This window comes from Myotis davidii, unplaced genomic scaffold (genome assembly GCF_000327345.1).
Source record: "Myotis davidii unplaced genomic scaffold, ASM32734v1 scaffold1065, whole genome shotgun sequence".
NCBI lineage: Eukaryota > Metazoa > Chordata > Mammalia > Chiroptera > Vespertilionidae > Myotis > Myotis davidii.
This window is the reverse complement of record NW_006297281.1, coordinates 514,580-522,248: the sequence shown is the minus strand read 5'-3', so window position 1 is coordinate 522,248 and position 7,669 is coordinate 514,580. Positions and strand designations below refer to the sequence as shown.

Below are 7,669 nucleotides of genomic sequence, written 5' to 3'. Positions count from 1 at the left end.
CACATACCTCTCTAAAAATCAATGAACATATTCTTGGGTGAGGATAAAAAAAGAGACAGTAAAAATCAACCAAGTGAAATTCTGGAGTGAAAAATTCATTAGAGTGTTATAACAGTAGATGTCAACTAGCAGAGGATAGAATCACTAAACTTGAAGATAGAGTGATAGAGATTATACAGTTCAAATGATGGGGGGTTGGGGATGAAGAAAATGAACAGAACTTCAGAGAAATGTGGGATACCCTTAAGCACACCAACATACACATGATACAAGTACTAGAGGAGAGCAGAGAGAAAGGAACAGGAAAACATTAGAAGAAATAATGGCTGAACATTTTCCAAATTTGATGAAAAACAATCTACATATTCAAGAAACACAGTAAATTCCAAGTAGTATAACTACAAAGAAGTCCATACTCAGGCCCATCATAGTGAAAAAATGTTGAAAGAGAAAGAGGAAAGCTAGAAAGCAGCAAAAGAAAATTGACTGAGATTGTACCAGGAAGTCCCAGTAAGATTAACAGCAGACTTCTCTTTAGGAATAGTCGGGACCAGAAGGTGGTGGTATAGCATAGTTAGCATCTTGCAAAAAACCCCCAAACCATCAACCAAGGATCTCATATCTAGCAAAACTGTGTCTCAAAGTTGCAGACAAAATAAAGACATTCTCAAATTAAAAAAATAAAATAAAAGACAAAAGTAGGCTTTGTTGTTAGCAGACCTGCCATTATAGGAAATATGAAGGAAGTTCTTCAGGCTGGAAGCAGATGACTACAGGTGGTAATTCAAGTCCATGAAAAGACAGTGCCAATAAAGGTAATTATGTTATTTTTAAAGATAATGTAAGTGCATTCCTCCTCCTTAATTGATTTAAAAAGCATTTTTGTAAAATAATATATATACTGGCACACCTCATTTTGTTGTGCTTCACAGATAGTGCGTTTTCATTAATATTGAAGTAAGACACTCCACTAGCAAAAAGATTGTGATTTGCTAAAGGCTCAGTTGATGGTTAGCATTTTTTAGAAATAAAATATTTTTAATTATGATATATGTCTTGTTTTGTTTAGACATAACACTGTTGCACACTTAATAGACCACAGTCTAGTGCAAGCATCCTTTTTATATGCACTGGGGAACCAGAAAGTTCATGTGACTTGCTTTATTGTGAAATTTGCAGTATCTGTGGTATGCCTATATATAATTATATTGTTGGGCCTATAACCTTTAGAAAAGGAATGTATTTGACAAGAGCAGCATAAAGGAGACAAATGAGAGAAAAGCTGTATTGGAATAAGGAAATTACACTGCATTAGGTAACTTGAATCCACTGGAAATAATGAGGAGAACCAGAAGTGGTAATGAGAAGGTTAATATAACAAACTAATACATGCACACTTTACTCTCTTCCCTCAGCTTCTTTAAAAACACTATGTATATATAATGATAACATTTATTTTGAGTTTGTAGTATATATATAGATGTAATATGTGTAAAAATAATTAAATAAAAAAGAGGAAGAGGGATGATATATCACTCTCATTGGAATTGTGTGTGTAAAGGAATGAAAGGTTACAGTAGAAGATAATGCCTGTGGCCTGGGCAGGCTTTGTTGTGAGGAGCAGATGACAGAGCACAGGACACACAGTGTACACCTCTTGGGCGCTGCACAGTGTAGGACAGCAGATCGGGCCCAGGGCCACATCTGAAGTGCCCAGAGTTTGTAATCTGCCCGGGATCTGATAGCTGAATTAAAATCCGAACCAGACCAAGAGCAAGGGCTCTGACTCCACATCCATTGTTACCGTGCCATTTCTCTGCCTCTCGTCTGTGGTTGATGGATGGGCTGGGCATAGGCACGGCTTCGCTGAGAGATGCTGCGGACTTTCAGCGGCGTTGCTATTAGGAACTCCGGCCCAGTGCAGGGTCTCTGACTGACCCAGGACTTCCATTGTCTTCATCCATTAGTGCCTGCTCCCTCCTGCATGGTATTTTGCACAGATCTGTCTTCACACCTGCCTGATGGGTTTGCATCTGGCCCTGTCCAGAACCTAGTCTTCACTGAACCCTGGCGATGGTGCTGGATGATAGTCCTGGGGTGTTGGGTGGGGCCCGTGTTGGGCTGCTGGGAACAGCATTCCAAATCTGGTGGAGGCCTGCTACCCGGGCCTCCCGTCAGGATCCGAGCCTGCCCTGAAGGAGGCAGGCCTCAGGTGGCTTGCAGATGGCTTGTTGCATGCTAGCTTCACTTTTTAGTGCTTCTAGTTTCTTCTAATGGGAGATGGGAGCAGTTCTAAAAATGAATTTTTAAGGCACATTTTCCCTGGTCTCTTTAATTACCCAATTTTTAAGAATGTTAAAAATAAAAGTGAAAGCACAGTAGAGATTTTAATTAGTTTTCTCTGTCCTTGCTCATGGCAGTGCTAATTTTAACATAGTGATATGTGACAGGGAGATATTTCATGGGGTCTTTGTTCTCAGTGTCTTCTCTACGTTTCAGAACTCGGCTGCGAATTTTGGAGAAAAAGAAATAATGACAGAAGTACCTTTTGATGTTTTCTTATTATTTGGATATCTGATTGTTAGCATTTCTAAACAAAGGTCGAGCCAGCTTAGGAATCTCTGGAGCAGCGGTTCTCAACCTGTGGGTCGCAACCCCCTTGGGGGGTCAAACGAACCTTTCACAGGGGTCGCCTAAGACCATCGGAAAACACATATAATTACATATTGTTTTTGTGATTGATCACTATGCTTTATGAAATTGGGGGTCACCACAACATGAGGAACTGTATTAAAGGGTTGAGGCATTAGGAAGGTTGAGAACCACTGGTCTGGAGCGAGGCCACAGTGACAGAAAGGGACGCTGGTTCTGGCAACTCTGAGCAGTCTCTCCACTGCACACTTAGGTGAGTCGCCTGGGAGGGCCGGTGAAGGCAGAAGGTGGCTCTGGGGGTAGGTATTTGCTAATAGACCTGGCACTGAAGGCACTTACCAAGTGGTCTTCTTATTTCCTTTTGTGGTTCTTGATTTTGGCTTTTGTTTTGAAAAACATACACATTTAACTTTGTCATTGTCATTTAAAGCTTGATTTTATAAAACACCAAAAGATAATTTTTAAGAGTTCTGTATCACTGGAATTTAGACAATAGAAATAGTGATATAGTTTTGTAGCTGTAAATTAAAATTATTAAAATCAAATAATTGAAGATTTACTTTAAATTAGGAAATTATACAAATGAAATAAAAGGGAAAGGACCTCATAGCAACATTTTGTTATTGTGGATTATCAATTACTTTAGGCCTAAACAAAGATTCCACATATTCAAACTTCTTTTGCTGTGTTTCATATTTACCTATATTCTGAATCAAGTCACTTGACCAAAAAGTCTGATTTAGGAAGACATTGAGCTCTCGAGCTGAAGTTTCCATCTCCAGTTACCACCTTCAAAGGAGTTGACATTAATGATCGTGCTGATATAGATCCCTTTTGAACAGTGTGCAAAATTTATGTCAATCCTATGGGAAGTTAAACAGGTACCAGAAAAATGGGACAATTATACGCAGTTCAGTAAATGACAGTGTTGCTTTCCCCACTAAAAATTAGTCAACGGAATAAAACCTGAACCGCAGTTGACTTGGTTTCAGGAAATACACATTTGAGAATTCAATCACGGTTCTTGTCCTATCTCCAGTCATGGACATGATTTTGTAGGCCACTGTGCTGTTTGCTTTGTGGATTGTAGTTGTAAAGGAACGCAGGTGGCCTTGCTCTGAATTGGTGATGAACTGTGGTCCCAACTCTTCCCACTTTTTAGGTACAACTACAGCTTTGTATAAATCAGTAGTTCAGATGAACAAGACATTCCCAGTAGTGACAGAAATGTCGGTAGCTGTGATCTGTCTGACCACCGAGCAGATTTCACCTGGGCTAGCTTTCTGAGTATTGTCTCTAGGTGCACTGTCACCTTTGGCCGTCTCGTCACACACAATATCAAACTGTCATCTTCCAAGCACCTCCCCACTTTCAGTATTCGAGTTGACTACCACGTGTTTCTGAACTGAACACTCATATAATCAGTTTCTCAGTTGTTCCACCACAGTGTTTGGGTATTTCATAAGCTCAGGATCAGTAGTTACAGCAAGGTGAGTCCGTATTTCTGCACTTGAGTAAAGGTTTTAGACGGATAAATGACACGCTCATATAAAATGCTGTTGATGCCAAATGAGAGGAACTCGGCCATGATATTGGCACTTCCGTGTAGACCCACCGATGTGGCACATACCCACCACAGACGGCTACTACAGGGCCTGCAGCAGCTTCCTGCCACTGGTTTCAGAAGTAACCTGGGCCCTAGCTGGTTTGGCTCAGTGGCTAGAGTGTCAGCCTTCGCACTGAAGGGTCCCGGGTTCGATTCCAGTCAAGGGCACATGCCCAGGTTGCAGGCTCAATCTACAGCCAATCAATGATTATCTCATCATTGATGCTTCTCTTTCTCTTTCCCTTTCCCTTCCTCTCTGAAATCAATAAAAATATGTTTTTTTAAAAAAAGTAACCTGGATTTTGTTTCTTATTTGCAGAATTGGATAGTACTTCCTTCAGAGGTAGTGAGCGTGCCTGACTTTCGGGTTGGTTGTGCTGACGACCTTCGGGGCCCCTGGAGCCCTGGCAGGATGGGAATGATGTCCCTGTGTGTTGGATATAGATGTGGCCTGTCTGCCTCATGCCACAGCGCGGCCCAGCTTTACCAGGCCTGAGTGGCTTTGTACCAGGAAGTAAGAGGTTTTCCCCCCCAAGCTCACTATGAGAGGTCAGGAGAGTATCAAGACTTTTCAGATTTATCTGAATAATTAAGATTCCAGAGAGTTCTTCATTGCCTACTAGCTAAAGTGCACTCCATGGTCTGGTATTAGTGGTTCCCCAGAATTAGTGGTTCCCTTCAGCCCATTCTCTCTGTCCCTTAGAATGCTCGGCTTCCCTGCTCCCGGGGTTAATGGTTCTGCATGTGCCTTTTGAAGTCTGATCTGTCTCACTGCCTCAGGATCATCTCTGCCAGATTTAAGGTTTCTTCCTCACCCCCACCATGGCCTGGGGCATGCATCACATTTTGTCTTTGTGTTGTCTTGTCTGAATGTCTCACTCCCTTGCTGTACTCTTGGATCCTTCAGGCAGGGGCCACTTCAAGAACTCATCTGCATGTCCTCTCTAAGTGCCTGGTGAGGCACCTGTTGAACAAATGAATGAACTCTGGTTCCAGGTTGCAGGCTCCATGAACACTCCTGTCAGAGGCAGCATGTTGCAGGCCATCGACCAGGCTTGCCAGCTGAGGACTGAAACGTCCCAGTGCTGCTGTCCGTCCTCCGCCCCCGGTCCCTCCCCTGCTGTCTTCATCTTCACCAGTCCGGGAGAGGAGCCACACAGATGCTGCTGCCCAGTATGAGACGCTGCCTGCGGCGGCACTTCTCCCTGCCTGGGGCGCGCACTCACTGCAGCACTGGTGGGCCACATGGGCGCTGTCTGAGGAAGCGTGCACTGGCCTCAGAGGCACTGCCGGTAGCTCTTTTTTTAAAATTACTTTTCTTGAGTTTTTATCATTCCTTTCACCATCAGCTTTGCAATAAGAGCTGTGGCCAGGCTCCCAGGGAAAGGTCTCATGTCAGAATCAGACTGCTTGCTTTTACTTCTATATGAGCATTTGAGGCACTGAAGGCCTTTTCAGCGTCTTCTCTATATGTCCCCCCAACCGTGATTGGTTAAAACAGGATTCCAGTTTGCAGGTGCTGTACGCCTTACCGGAGTATGTGTGATGGCTTTGCTTCCAGGGTACGTAGAGACTGAGCCTCCTCTCCTCAATTACGGTTTCTTGGTGTGGAAGCAGACTGGTTGGGAGCTGCTCCCGTGGAGGCCTTGGGCAGGTTGTCCCTGGTCTCCTGGCTCACTGCCGTGTTCCAGAAATAACTTCGTCTTCCCAGCATTCATCGATCTGTGGTTGTGGCTTTGCATTTATAGCCCTTTATGGGATTTTGTTGTTACTCACAAAATTTTATACTCTCCCATGAAGCCAACTTTGACACTTTGAATTTGAAAACAAGCTTTCCCCTTGATTATAAAAATAAACTAGACCTGTCCAACCCCAGTCATGCCAATTACTGTCAGCCCTGCTCTGTCAGCCGCAATCTAGAAGGAAATAACGTGTTTGGAGTGAACCGCCTCATCAGCCCACGCACCGCCCTGTCGATGGTGCTGCAGTTAGGATGGCGAGGGAGGGGCTCAGCAGGAGCAGGGTGGCGGCCGGCTGCCCCAGTGCTGCGGGTGGGAAACTCAGTGTGGTGCAGGCGTACCTGTGCCAGAATTTGAAGTAGCCTGAGGCCACCCTATGGGATGAGCCCTAGGAGCTGGGTCTGGGAGCTGGTGCAGGTGCTCAGCCTCTCTTCCAGGAGCGCACTTTGCCCTCAGGTTTGTGAAAGACCAGGCTCGTTTTTTGGGACCATAGTGTCTCCCGAGTAGGCCAGCCATGGTCAGGGCCTGGTTTCCCTGCGTGGGCCTGCCCTGTCTGTGTCCAGCCCCTGCCTGCCCTGTGAGCTGCTCACTTTTCCTCCACAAGTCTGAAAGAGGACGTGGGAGTGTTTGTGAGGAGAGGGAGGCTGCGTGTTTTATTCTTTTTATTTTTTTAATCCTCACCCAAGGATATGTTTTTATTGATTTTAGAAAGACAGGAAGAGAGTGAGAAGGAGAGAGAGAATCTTTGATGTGAGAGAGAAACATTGATTGGTTGCCCCCCATATGCTCCTATGACCGGGAATCAAACCTGAAAACTACGTGTGTGCCCTGGCTGGGAATTGAACCCACGACCTTTTAGTGAATGGGACAACACCTAACCAACTGAGCCACCTGGCCAGGGCTGCATGTTTTATTCTTGAACTAGAGACCCGGTGCACGAATTCGTGCACGGGTAGGGTCCCTTGGCCTGGCTGGCAGTCGGGGCCAATCGGGGCTGTCTCGCCCAGTCCTGATTGGGGGAAATGGGGCCTGCTGGCCAGGGAGGGACTGCAGGAGGTTGGCTGGCTGGGAGGGACTGTGGGAGGGCCCCAGGGCATGTCTGGCCCTCTTGCCCAGTCCTGATTGGCTGGACCCCAGAAGCAAGCTAACCTACCAGTCAGCGTGTCAGCCCCCTGGTGGGCAGTGCGCATCATAGCAGCTGGTCGAGCAGTCAACCGAACAGTCGACTGCTTGGTTGGACACTTAGCATATTATGCTTTTACTAGAGGCCCAGTGCATGGCATTTATGCACGGGGGTGATGGTCCTGCAGCCTGGCCTGAACCCTCTCTCAGTCTAGGATCCCTTGGGGGATGTCTAACTACCAGCTTAGGCCCACTCCGTGGGCAGTTGGACATCCCCCCAAGGGGTCCTTAGCGCTGCCACGTGGCTGGAGAGGCTCTTGCCACTGCCTCTGTGCTTGCCAGCCGTGAGCCTGGCTTCTGGCTGAGCAGCGCTCCCCCTGTGGGAGCGCATTGACCACCAGGGGACAGCTCCTGTATTGAATGCCTATGGTCAGTGTGCGTCACAGTGACTGATCATTCTGCCATTTGGCCATTTGCATATTAGCCTTTTAATATATAGGATTATATAGGATTGTGGAATGTGTGTTGCCAGTGGAAACTGGGGTAGCTT

At 45.7% G+C, this 7,669-nt stretch overlaps 1 pseudogene; it reads right to left on the bottom strand.

Moving 5' to 3' along the window:
• Nucleotides 1–3,145: 3,145 nt before the first annotated feature.
• Nucleotides 3,146–7,669, bottom strand: part of LOC102773860 — a 6,597-nt pseudogene continuing 2,073 nt past the window's right edge.